Source organism: Pezoporus wallicus, unplaced genomic scaffold, assembly GCF_028554395.1.
Source record: "Pezoporus wallicus isolate ANWC-B61680 ecotype Strahan unplaced genomic scaffold, APGP_CSIRO_Pwel_v1 contig_3486, whole genome shotgun sequence".
Lineage (NCBI taxonomy): Eukaryota > Metazoa > Chordata > Aves > Psittaciformes > Psittacidae > Pezoporus > Pezoporus wallicus.
Genome location: NW_026642292.1, coordinates 3,737,955 through 3,752,311, shown reverse-complemented (window position 1 = coordinate 3,752,311; position 14,357 = coordinate 3,737,955). Strand labels below are relative to the sequence as shown.

Below are 14,357 nucleotides of genomic sequence, written 5' to 3'. Positions count from 1 at the left end.
TGCCTTGGAGGAGTCACAGACAGTGTAAGTGCCCAGACCTCCTGAACACAAATTTACAAGCCTGATGTGTTTATCATAAAATTCACCAGAAAGGTGTTTTTGGAAGACAAATAGGTCCACCAGGTATTACACCATTAGTATTTTTCTAGGGATGTCAACACAGCTACTATGTGCAGGCAGGGACTGCAGTCCAAAGCCCAGACTAAAAAGCAGCTACAAGAGAAGCAACAGGCAAAGACAAGATGTGCAATAAAAGTTTAAAGGTAGTGAATGTGCATTTTCTTTGAGGTGAGTATACTGCACATCCTCTAACCTTGGAAGATCCCGGGGGGGGTTTGGAGAGGGGATGAGGGTGGTTCACAGTTGTTAATACATTTTTATTATATATTTCATTATATTAAGTAGAGGGCAAACTGATCACTATGACCAGACAAGGACAGAGAGATTAGCCTTACTGGAGTCATGGGCAGTTTTTTACTTGGAGTTTAGGTAGTTAATCTACCCACCATGTTTCAGACTGTGCTCACTTTATCTGTACCTGGGATTCCAGTCCCATCTCTTCTTCTCATACCTTTGATAGCAAGCAGCTAGATCTTCAGAGATTTCAGAAAGCCAAGGTTGAAGTAAATGAAAACTGAAAGTTTTACTTTTATATAGAGCAATTTCAATACGAGAGCATTGAAATAGAATAGAATAGAGAACACACAGCAGCTTTCACAAGTTCCAGAATACTTCAGGTTGAAAAAAATGAAGTATTTGAAGTTTTTCTCTGGGGAGACCAATTTGTTGCAGAAACACCAATCCTGTGGGAGTTTTTTTAAGCCCACGGGAGACCTATTGCTTTTACCTTTGGGTCCCAGCTGACTTGGCATTTCAGATATGGCACTTGAAAACATAAGCAGGACAAAAGCAGAAACTTCATTTTATGAAAAATTTCAAAGGTTACAGGCCATAATCCTGAAGTAATAATCTTATGCTTTCTTCAGGGAAGTGAGGTAGACGGGGCTTAAATGAGCTAAATGCTTCAAATCCAACCTGCATGAAATTTAGCACACTTGTAGTTTTAAACTGGCATCTAGAGCATCTTGGGTTTTAAAAACCAAACACACTTAGTTTTTCCTGAAGGACTCTGAAGTGGTGAAAATTCACTAGGCAGGTCTTGCTATAGACCATATGGAGAGTATAACTCCTTTGTTAGACTGTGATTTCTTCCGTTGCAATTATCTTCTAAATGGCCACTGTCAGGGTGGCTTACAGCAGTGGCTTCTCTCTTCTAGAACTACCTGACCAACATAATTGCTAAGATAGCTTATGGACAAACCAGAAGCAGCTTAGCCTATAATGGTACACTAGTTGCCTCTGTCATCTGAATGCTTTTTTACTGACTTGTCTCCAACCTAGTCAACAAACTGCAGAATTAGTCAGAGGACCGTTTACACCTCAGCCTTGCTGATGAGACTGCCAACAGGAAAACTTCCCAATGCAATGCTCCGCCATTTTCTCTGCAAAATAAGTAAGGCACTAGTTTGGCTGAGACACTAGCTCCTTGTACACAGCCATGAGGTAGTACTGACTGTCTCTGTTACTGCAAAGTGAATGCAGCTGACTGAAGGACTACTCAGTCAGCAGCCAATCAACTGAGTAACTCATTTGTTATACCTAAGTGTATCTGATACTATAACCCAAAGGTTCACATACAGCAGCTGTCTCTCTCAATGAGCAAGATTACCAGGATGCAAATATGACACAGTCCATCATTCGGTGCAAACTCATTTTGTTTAGCCTAGAAGCTCAGACGAAGAAGCAAGCAAGCATTGTTTTTATGACCATTGCCCTCTTCCCTCTGTCCCGCAAAACCAGCTGACCTTCAGGGGAACATCCAGCGCTCAATGGAAAGGAATAGCTAAAATATTCAGAGGATGTCAGGATATCCCTTCTTTACAAAGAAAGCAAGCATTCATTTATGGGCCTGAATCAAAATTCCGTGGGTCTGCTTTCTGGCCCTTTCAAGAGGCAGAGAAGTCATTGTTACTCAGTGGACAGTGAAAATTTGCCCCTACTTACTTCCAATGCCAAGCCAATGGAGAGAAACTTCTGTGGAAACTTTTCTTGAACAAGATCTTAAGTTTTTAGAGGTTCTTCCATTTCTGTTGGCCTTCTAGACCATACTGGCATTCAAATAACCTACCTGATGTATTTGGGGGGTTGTAAAATATCACAGATAGAAGTGAGATAAAGGTGGAGAGAAGAATCCTGAGATACTATGGATATATTTATTTTTTTAAGAACTATCATTGCTCCTTTCTATGCCCCCTCCCCTGGCAGAGGTGAACTGCATATCTTTAGTTAATAATTAACTTGTCATGAGCTCCATCAATATCCCATCATCCAAGTGACAGAGGGAAGGGAGGCGATGGGGGAGGTGATCAGCACGACATGCCAGCTCTGCCCGCAGCCTGCGATCTCGTCTCAGCCATAATAAATAGGATGAAATGCACTCCTGATAAATGCCCATGTCATGGAGAGATTTTACCTTCACTCAGAAACAATGTAATATCTCAGCTATTACCCAAAATAATTTATCAATGTGTAATAGCTTTGTGCAGAGCTCAGATAGGAGGGGAGCAGCGCTGCCCGAGATGGATGGATCCTACCTTCTGCTTTTAATTTTTAATGCTCGTAGGCAGCTTCACATTAAAGGCCAGGTGTCATATATAGACTTAATGTAAGAATGGAGTTCATGAATTCTAATCAGGAGAGAATCTCCTTCTCTCCTCTCTTGCTTTAGTCACTTCTCTTTTTTTTTTTATTTATCAATTTTCCTGTCTTTCTGTACTCCCATCTTCTTTGCCTCACCTCCTTTGGTCCATTTCTTCCCCCCTATTCTTCACATTTGTTTTACTCCCTGTCTCTGTAACAAAACCATTTGGGTAGCTATTTGCTACTTCTAAAACCTGTACCATCACTTAAGGACAAAACAGAAGACTAGATTTTCTTCTGCCTTGGTCCCTGTGCCATCATTTATATACAGGCAAAAAAACCCAGCAGAGTAGTGATCAAGAGCGGAAAAATCTGGACTATGGCCATCAGAATTCACAGTGGAATTACATTGCTAAAAAGAGCCTGGCTGTAAAGGGCCAGTGGAAAAGGTCCATCCCATATCCCAACAAATTCACATATCGCTGCAAAGAAACATGCTTCTTTAGTTGGCAAGAATACTGCACTAGGATGTGTAGATCCAAACAAAAGTGCTGTACCCCAAGGTCTCATTTTCTTCAGATTTCTAGTTTCCTTATAGCCATGCCAGCCACATAAACTTCCTCCTCTTCACTTTCAACATTATGCATGAAAACCCAACTGGGGCCCATCTCATCTGGTGGCCTGCAACAGAGGATCCTATTCAAGGAGCTCTGTAGCAGTACATAAAATCTCCAGTATGGACAATACCAGGAAGTTGTAATTAAAACCACACCATTAGGGTTCAAGTTAGAAATAGCATTATTGTATCAATACACTACATCAAAGAATGACATACTGTCTGGGTGAGGCATACCTGAAAGCCACAGCAATGTATGTCAGCACTTCTTAGCTCTGCACAAAGAATGAAGCTGCAGGAAGGAAGGGGGGAGCACCACTTACTGACCAGAATGTGCAGCGAGGGACAAGAAGACAGTTAATACAAGCAGCAGACACAAAGATCAAGGAAGAGCCACAGACTGCAAAAAAGGAAAATGTCAACTGTTTAGACAACAGCTTCTGTTCACACTCCAATGTGAAGAAAAATAAAAGCACACCAAGGCAATGCTGCCCAGACAAGAAGCACTGCCAGAGCTGCAAAACCTTTTACAACCACTTTGCTGAATCTCATGTTATGAGGATACCAGTGCTAAGAGGAGCCTGGACTTGACTTCTTGATTTCCTTCTTTCTGTCAACAAAGGTAACTTAACTGCTCCATTTGTTGGTTGACAAAGCAGGGTCCACAGACTGAATTACTCTCTCAGGAATTCCTTCAAAAGAAAAGACTTCTCTTGTGCCTGAAGACCAGGATGGCATAAAAAGGCTTTGCTGGCGCTGCTCCTTTTTAGCAGATAAACAGAGGACAACCACCTTTAGGGATTTTATTGTCAGTGAACTATTCCTCTTTTCCTCTTGAAACTATTTTTCTTTCCCACTCGGACATCTTTCTTTCCAGAACATAAAAAACTTGAGACACAGGTAATTTATTCCCACGTGGAACTCAGCATATTCCTCAGCCTACCAGATCAGCACAGTAAAGTTCTGTTCTCAAGCACCTGGTCACTGGAGGAACAGTCCATAGGAAATATTCCTTTCTTGTTTCTTACCTTCTGCAAGGATTACCCTGAGAACATTCCTCGCTTTCCATGTTACTCCTTCCCAGCTCTGCACATCACAGTTCTGGAGATCAGATCTGTCCCAGTTAAAACAAGCAGCATGCCCAAAACTATTGACTTCGCACTGCTTCTCAGTAGGTGGTTGATCAAAGGGAGAGAAAGGCTGGTGTCCCACTGTGACAAATCCACTCTGCACACGAAGAAGCCATCTCTATAAAATATGTTAAAACAAGTTTTAAGAAAAAGTCATTATGTAATTGATAAAAGACAAGACTTAGCTTTGTATTCAGCTTTGTGAATGTCAAGATAAGAGACTGCAGACCTTTGAAACTTTGGACAGCAGATCTGAAAAATGAGAAAGTGGAAAGCCAAATTTGTATTGCTGGGCCATAGTGTGGTACTTCAGGGTACAGGGAATGTGTGGCTGTTTGTGGGCAGAAGCAAACTTCAGGCCATCTGTGAAGATTCCCAGTTTTTATAGGAACACTTTACTGAGCACATTTTGCTCCTCTATGTCTGTGTATAAATGTCACACTGCAAAGGCAAGACACTAGTATCCCCTGGTGCAGCAGCCTTAGGATACCCTCTGTGATATACAGCTATGTGAACTAATAAGGAAGAGAGATGCTGTTTGAAGAGGACAGAAAGATAGCCTTACCTCCCCTGAATACCATTCACTTAGTGGTTTTGGCCTGGCTCCAAGCCAGGAGGAGAGCAGCATGCCCTTGTCTGTGTTGAATGAAAGCCCATTGCTGGCTGCCAAACAGCCTCAGGCAGACAGGGACTCCAAGGACTGAACTGAGAGCTCTAAACTCATTCACTCATGGGCCAAGATCCTTCCTAACCCTAGAGGGATGTGACAGAGAAAAGAGAGACATCCCCCAGGTAACAGTCTCTTGCATCACACAGTCTGAGCCTAATAAGGGTCTACTGCTGTCTTATTCCATTGCTAACACTATGACTCTAACTGCCGTGTACTACAAATTAATTCATTCCTTCAGGCTTTGCTGTTCAGTAACTGGCTGTCACAGCAATCTCCTGAGGAGCTAATTGAGAGTTGTGATCCGTGCAGTATTTCCATTACTGCTGTAATGACAGGCAGCCAGACACACACATATGCATGCTCACACACACAGAGCACAGGTTCCTCTGTCCTTATGAAGGGAAGCCAGAGCCACCTCAAGTACTCAGCAGTAGCTAGGAGAAAGGGAAAACAGGCTGAACTATTTCAACAATTCAGACTGAGGTCATCCAGACTTTGCCCAAATTAGGGCAACTTGCTGGGAGCTCAAGACTGATTCCCATTAGTGGAGTGTGGCCTTCACACACTCCTCTTCTGTACCGTGGCACAGTTCCTGGACACTACAAATCCCACCAAACAAGTCACCTTTCTTTGAACAGTCTTCCCTATTTCATGGTGGAACTTGTAGTCTCCATAGAGATGCTTCTTGACCAAAGATGTTTACAGCTGTTGTGCGTGTAGCACTGTAGTATCTGCTAATATTAGAGCCTTACAGTTCTGCTTAGCAAACTCGAAGAGGTGTTAATTTAGGAAGGCTGTATTTGATCCATTATGATGTGGTTATTCGGGAGCCTGAATGGCTCAGGCATGATGTGTGCTCACAAACTGAATCACTTTTTTGTTTGTTCTCCCTTTCATGCGTATTTACCGAGGAAACCATGAAATCTAGCACTTCCTGTAGCTGCGTCACCTGCTGGTAAAGACTCAGCCATCACAGGGCACATTTTATGTCCTGACTGGACTGCATGCTTGTAGCTCTCACCCAGAAAGCAGAGGATATGCAATTCTGTGCTGCCACTGATGATTTTTTTTAGCAGAGTCAGTTAGAAGGTGAGAAACTTTATTCTCTTGCAGGGTTGTCCACTTTTTTGAACTACCTCTAGAATTAACTCTAAAATGAACTCTACCATGTCTGAGGCCTTGTCTATATACAGACAAATGTGTATCCATTTAACTTAGCTATCTTAAAAGTTGGTCAAATTGATGCAGACTCATTCAGTAGGCACTTCTCACTGAGTGCTTTACTAATCCCAATCCTCTGACTGGTTTCTTCATAAATTAAAGACCATTTCAAAGTCCACTATCAATGGAAAACCAAAGCACAACAATTATTTTGAATGACAATTACTGAATTCCCTAGTAATTAAAATTCTGTAACATTTTAAGTATCTAAGTGAGACAGAATGCATTTGCAAGTGAGCTATTTCAAAATAAACTCTGCAATTATCAAAAAAAAAGCCAGACAGATCTAAGTCAACAGCTCTAGTCACCCTTAAACTGAGATTGTTGCAATGGCAGAGGTAACCCAGCTGCTGTGAGGAGGTAACTCATGTTCGGGAACTTTCAGAGGCCTGGACTGCTCTCACACAGATTTCCAAAGGCAGCTTTTTTTAGCAGAGGAATGAGCTGCAGGCTCTTCAGAGCATTCCAGAGAGCGCGGTGTGCTACTCTGACTACCAGTGCACTCTGGCTTTCTAAAAATACCTAGGAAGATACCTATTCAAGGTACGAAAACAGCTTTTAGGGCTCACATAGAGGATTAAGTTACTGAGCTTTAAGAAGTAAAGGCTTATAATCTTACTGTGATAATTGATCACATGCATGCTCCTGGCATGTGATAAATACAAAGTCATTTGACTTAACCTAGCAGAAGGCAATGTTAAGTGAAATTACCCCATGTCTCCTGCAGGCTAGTTGTGCACACAGCTCTTACCACAGCTCAGCTGGAACATAGCAATTTGTTCAGTTGCGCTAAAAGTTACTGGATGTGCAAACTCCTATTCTGCCCTCTTGTGACAATATCACAGGAAAATTAAGTTCTTTTTTAAAAAAAGATTAATTTTATAAAGGAAACACAAACATTCCCAAAACTTTCACAACAGTGAAGTGCCCCTGAGAAGTGGGCTAATGCAGGATGTTCTGAGATACCTGTACATCACAGAATGTATGTATACTGTAGTATGTTCGGCTTTCCTGTATATAACTGTAACTACAATTTGCAATTGGACATATTTGCAATAGATATAAAATAATCTTAGTGGTATAGAGCAGAGGGCAACAAATTGGATGCATCTATCACACTACACCAAGAACAGACCCTACCATCACCCATGGCAAGCTTCTGAAAGAGACAAGAGAATGCCAGTGAAGAAAGTTCCAAAAGCCCAGGGCAGATCCTGGAACAGTGTACACAGCCTGTTAGGGTATGGGGTGCCCCAGGACTTCATTTCAAGGATCATTCAGAGCATGGCCAAGGAATATGCGAAGTGGGCATAAAACTTACCTGCTATCAATGTTGGAAGAGCTGTGGTATAAATGGAAAAGGTTCTGAGTTATGACCAATAACTTCATTATTCCAGAAATACTATGTGCCATAGAAAAGCTTTGGCTTCTGCGCAATGCCTAAGTCAGACCTTTTCCCTTAAAATGTGATACAAGATGATTTCCAGCTGAGGGGTGAGGGTGGAGTGTGGACATACAGGTAGCAATTTATTCCAGACTATTTTGAACTGATTACCTGGAGGGAGCTTCCCAATATGGTTGCTTGGCATGTATTTCAATGCAAACTGATTGCCTCATAACTCTGCCATGCCAGTGTACATATACTTACATATCACAACAGGATCACCCCAGCCAACCTGAGTCAAATCCCACGGCCATAATATGCTCATGTCAGCATTTGACATCCTCATGGACTCCATATGTAGATGCACCAAGTCACCAGCTTCACAGCACAAAGCAGATAGAAGTCCCTGCACACCACATCTTCTCAAGCAAGCCTAGCCCAGTCTCAAGGGGCAGCACAATGAGCCTGCCTCAGCTCAAGAGGTCCTTGCAGCTTGTGTTTGATGGAAGATGCCTGACTACCCTGTGCACAGATCTGCTGCTCCTGTGAGAAGAGACGTCTTGAGAGAGGAAGATTTGTCCTGACGCAGTGAGCCATCAACTCGTTTGGAAGGGACCCTTGGAGGACACCTAGTCCGGACATGTACAGGCACTACTACTACCACTAGAACATGTCAGCTGTGCCTTTGTCTAGCTGACTCTTGGCAACTTCCAAGGATAGAAGTTCTACAGTATCTATGGGTAACTTGTTTCACTGAAGCACAGGCTCCCCTCCGGAAGTTTTACCAATGAGTATTTGAATATTCCAAGACACAGTATGTACTGCTTGCCATAGCTGACAGAAGATCAAGTCTTACCTAGACTATTCTAAAAATGGTAAGCATAAAATGAGGAAAAAATAAGCAGACATTTGGAAATAGGCTCACAAAAATAGAGTACAAATGCATTTCTCATGCTACCTGAAACTAAGCACTAACTACAGGAAATCCTTCAGGATTTCTGTTTCTAAAAGCTCTCTCAGTCAGAGAACTAAAGAAAGATTATGGTACACTGATACTCCCTCTGACAGAATAAAGCTGCATGAAAACAATCAAGACATTAAACAATGTTTGACTGCAAGCCCAACATCCACAGCAATCTCTGTTCAGCAGGACAGTTTACAGAGCAGGGACTTCAATCTCTGATTATGCCCTCCCTCCCTCCCCCGTTTATGCTGCTCAGTTCTCCAAGGTAGTTATCAAGTGCAAATAAACCCACAGAGGAACACTTGCCTCCTCTAGACCTAAATTAATGCCACTGAAACTCATCATTAGCTAGATGTATAAGGGCAGCTCATACACATGTAATCATCTATCAGGAAACACCTACCGTATAATACCAAACAAAAGGTCTGCTGTGTGAAGGGAGCCTTTTCTTCAGGAGATGCTTCTGATTCAGTTCAAAAGAAGGCTAAAGCACCAAAACTCATGTACCTCATCCAGTTCTTTGCCCAATTCTATGCTAAAGCAAGGAACTAGTTTTATTCTGGACTGCTACATTCCAGGTTAACTCACTGCATAATATAGTGTTAGCTGTCTTACAGATCACACTTAGAATCACAAAATTAAGATTGGAAAGGAATCCTGGAGGTCATCTGGTCCAAGTCCCTGCTCAAAGCAAGCCCAACTTTGAACATAGATCAGGCTGTTCAGGGCAAATTGTGAAGAAGACAGCCTCTCTGTCCACACTGTTATAACGCCCCTGTTGCAGATTGTATTCATTGCCTCTCATCCTTCTGTTGCGCTCCTCCAAATAGAAACTGTCTCTGTCTACTTTTTAACTACCTCTTTGGCAGTTGAAGGCTATTAGATCTCCCTTAGCTTTTTCTTCCTCAGCTGAATAAACTGAGGTCTTTCTCCTTTTATTTCATGTGCTTCAGTCCCTTAACTGTACACTGGACTTGCTCCAGTTTGTCAATATCTTCCCTATACTAGGCAGCCCAAAAATGGGCACAGGACTCCAGGTACAGGTGTACAATTGCTAAATAGAGGGGAATAATCAGTCCTCAACTTGCTCAACACAATTCTGACAACTCAACCTAGCATGCACTCAACCTTCACTGCCTCAAAGTCAAGCCACTGAATGATCTTCACCTTGTCTGTCAGGACTCCCAGGTCCTATTCTGCAGCAGTGCTCTCTAGTCACGTGGATTCTAGCCCACAGTTCTTTCAAAACCAACCTTCACTTTCCAATACGCCTTAGCAACATCACCAAATAGCATGCAGTTTGTAATTCAAGGGCAGTAAATATATCTTGTGAGCAGAACAGAAAATAGACAGTTTGTGGGGGTGCCTGAATTTGCTTGCAACTAACAATTTAGGAGGTATTTAGGCATAATCGTATTCCTCCACCTCCTACTTTACTTTTTTTCCCCAGCTCAGTATCTGTGGCTTACACATTTGTGTAAGATACCACAACTTTTGCTTTCTCTGAAGCCTCATGCACCAGATGTAGAAGGACAGACTGACTATCTGGTGTCTAGCGGGGTAAGTGAACAAGGAACAAGTATCTATTGTCAGAGTCAAAGGAACCGTAAGGAACTTATCCTTGCACCACAATCTCTAACTCTGGGCAAAAGAAAGTTATCTGGTTCCAAGTGCCTGGTCCAGAGCAGAGGCCAGGGTCTGAAGGGTGGATGAAAGACCAGGAGTTGAGTGTGCATGGGTGCACCCTCCTCCCCCCATCTTCTCACTCTGAGTTTGAATGAACAGAGAGAGAAGGCGAAGAAAGAGGACACAACCTAAACAACAGATGCACAAACTGTAGAAGCAGATACTGCCAACAGGCTTCTGTAACATAGCAGTTTTAATGGAGAGTTGATAATTTTACCTCTTTCACTTTTTATGTTACTCTATCTTGTACCTACTATCTCTGTGTAATAACAAAATACATTTGTGGTATCTATTCTGTTTGTTCTGACCTTAGATATAACTAACATCCACTCAAAGGAAGAACACACTCAAACACTCATGCAAACGGAAAGAATTCCATTTGGAGATCTAGCATTATTCAGTCTGAATAATCTATTTGGTAGGATTTGGCTGATCAGGACGGTATTAAAACAAAACCAATAATTAGTAATAACCTATTGCTTAGTACTTACACCACACTTTACTTTTAGAAGTACTGCAAAAAAACATTACTTGATTAATCAATTAATCAAGAACCTATAAAATTAGCTGCATTAACTAATTAATTAATCAAGAAGTTATTAAAAGCCTGACTGAAAGGATATTGATTGCTGCTAGAAATAACAATTGCAATATTGTGATGCTAAGACAAGAATTTCAGAGGTGAAAAACAACAGTCTGCAGATCTATGAGGATTTTCATGCATGGAGCACGGATATGAGATGCATCTTAAAGGTGTGTGGCATGGGAAACCAGAAAAGAGCTAGAATATCTATTGTCAAACATAAGTTCTTGGAATTATTTGACATGACACCACTTTCAAGCACAAGAGAAATAGCTATGGCTAAGATCTTTGCAAGTTATTTCCATCCTGAGGAAGGTAGGAAAAATTAAGAGAAAACATACTCTTAGAATGGGTATTTGCCAATTAATTAACTCTGAAGAGAAAATGCTAATGGCTTGCTCAATACACACTGCTCATTGTGATCATGACTCAATTCAGTCTGAGAAGGCTTTGCAAGAGCTTTGCCATTAGCCTGTGACATAACCTTCAGAGACAGGGGAGACCAAGAGATTCACCCACATATGAATAAAATAGAAGCAGCACAGACACCCTTCCCATCTCCACTGACAGGCATGGTGTGGAAGGGGCAGGAATACAATTTCCCCTGTGGTCAGATGGGTTAGAGATCTACTTGCTGTTTCCCACTTATAACCAAGCTACCTATTTTACAAGCCAAGCACCTCATCAAGCTATACACTGCCAGACTGCAGCTAATTTCCGTAACTTCTCTGATATGATCCTTCTAATTGCTGGGGGTTTTGCCTCACTTTGACCAGGCCAAGCAGTAGCTGAGTTTCATCTGCTATTAGCACACGCATGATTCTAAAGCTATGGGAAAGTGTGAGTGAAAACATCTACGCTGATGACTGACAAAGGGTCTTGTGCACAAGGTTTACCAGAACTACAGGCTGATTGTTCAGGATCCTTCATCTCCCAATCCTACAGTCATACTTCTGATGGGATATTGAATTGCAATAGCAGCACCTCTGACAGAAGGGGTGTCTGAGACACCGGATCTGCTCCACCTAGTGATTCCAGAACATGTCAGGCTACACCTCTCAAGATTAAGACTGCTGCAGGTGATGATATAGGGCCCTGTATATAGCCCACTATATATAGATCATATGTAATCTGCAGACTGCTGCTTGGTGACCATGGCAGTAGAATAGCTGAGGGGAGTTTCCCATTCTTAAGCTGACCTGCAGTAAGACAGATTTTATGTAATGGGATCACCGATACCCTCCCCCACTTTATTATTCCAATTTTCACCCCCCTACCTTATATTTTATTAAATTTCAATCTCTCTTTGGTAATAGCAAACAAACAGAAAATGATAGCAGAATATTATATCCCATAGCATCACAGCTGCTTGAGAGACAGACACATTAGTACAGTTCAAGAGGGGAGGAGGGGAATCTCATACCAGGTATTGTCTTTCCTCATGAGACAAATATATAGACAGAAAGAGCTCTTGCACAAGTGAAGACAGCCCTCAGTTTGCTCTGCTCTTGAGGCACAGTACTGGAGCAGCCTACACTTCAACTTAATTGGCATAAAATGGAGTACATTATGGCAGTCAGTGTCACCAAGGATGAGCAGCAGAAACACATTATACATCCTGGCATGCAAGGGACAGGCTGGTCCCAACCTTTGCAACCTATGCATTCTTGCATATTTTTCTGCATATTGCATTGCAAGAGCCATATGTGCTACAGATGACAGCCAAGGTTATGTGACAGGGTTAGGTGGCTGGGCTGCATCTTGGTGTAAAAACTGAACAGCATCTCTGTGATGTAGAACAAAGGCTAACATCTTCTATGAAAAAAAACCCAACATTTTCTGTTCCATTTCCCAAATGGAAAAAAGAAAAGCCAATTCTGGAAAGCACAGACACAATGTCTTTTTAGTCTAGCTCAAGTGAGTATCTGTATGGTGTACTGCTGGAGAGGAGTCTTTCCTTTCCCTGCTAACACTAGATAAGTCATTCCCTTTCACACTGGATGGCTCTGGCATCAACTCTACTGCTCAGGAAAAGCCCAGTCTCCCTGCCTGCGATCACTATTTATACTGGATGTCCATTAATTGCATTGCTTGGAATGATTTGCTGTGGGTTTTCTTTTTTTATTCTAGCTGCATTATGTCGTGATCTGATGACTGATTGGGTCCTGTGAGCAATCATGAGCCCAAGCCTATTGCTGCTAGCTTGATAGAGTGTATATCTCTATTTCATATTCAATAATGATGAATGGTCATGGCTTACATTTATATAGCGCCTTTCATCCAGAAAGATCCCAAAGCACTTTACAAATTGATTTACTGTGCAAACTATGGGGTTTATTCTCCGCTTCATAAGCTCGTATAAATCCCATTGAGTTACTTGCACTTCATCACAGTACTTGGTATTGCCCAAACAAAGCAGAAGCACTCTTTCTAATACACCTAGGAGAGAGTCAGGGAGCACTTATGAAAATATGCAAGTCTTCAGAACCTCAGTTTTACGTCTTATCCAAAAGGCAGAATCTTTAGTAGCAAAGCAAGCACCTAACCCTGGGAAAGATCTACTTTTTGCACTACTACCAGGGCTTCCTGCAGCAAAGCATGCCTTGGAGAGGACACAAGTAAGAGGTGAACCTGATTGCTCACGACTGCACCCCGAGGCAGAATCTGATAAAAACAATTGGTTACTTCCACTAAAAAAACCCACTATTAAACAGAAAGCTACTAGCAATTGAACATCAAGAGCCATCAATACAAGCTGCATGAGTTTCTTCTGGGTTGCAGAAGAATGAAACAGGAGGAAGGCTCAAGCAACCTTCCTGGCAATAATTTTGAGCACATATTTAGCCACTGCATAATGCTCTGCACTAATGATTTGAAACAAATTACCCAGTTGCCTTCTCCTCTATTTAACTTAGGGTGGGGAAGGAAATACACCAGATATGTGTCTGGCTTCAGCAGCTGCTGTTGTTCTCACCTTGATGACTAGCAAAAAGGATTCCTGGAACCTAGCCTCCACATTTTCCAAGCCTGGGGGCTATAGTGATGTGGGGAACTCATGACTGATGCAAAAGGTAACCACCTCAAGTATTTTTTCCACATTCTCTACTCAGTCTGAAACCTTCAAAGGAGCTCCATGACTTTGGAAGAGAGTTAAATGAGAAGCATAAAAACAAGTGCAGAAATTCTCAAATAAATATAGTGGCACAATGTAATGGGTGGAGGCTGAACAAGCTCCCAAGTTCCCTTTTTTCCCCTGCCATATTACTTCTTAAATGGCTGAAATTCTGAAATAACTTTGATCAAAGACAAAATCACATCAAGTTATCCAATAGTTGTGTGGAAGACCTGTTTCCTATGGGATTTTAAACGAAATTTTTCTCTGGGAACTCAAAAGGAAATAGCT

General features: G+C 41.9%; 1 long non-coding RNA gene across 2 annotated transcripts in view; it reads right to left on the bottom strand.

Moving 5' to 3' along the window:
* The window catches only part of LOC130609544 (uncharacterized), an 85,770-nt gene that overhangs the window by 20,580 nt on the left and 50,833 nt on the right, over nucleotides 1–14,357 (bottom strand). Inside the window, exon 3 of one of the 2 annotated variants that reach the window (XR_008974809.1) lies at nucleotides 1,720–4,564. The exons of the other annotated variant lie outside the window; for it this stretch is intronic. This is a non-coding gene — a long non-coding RNA (uncharacterized LOC130609544). Of the gene's footprint in view, nucleotides 1–1,719; nucleotides 4,565–14,357 lie in introns of those variants that run through there. 2 annotated transcript variants of the gene reach the window in all.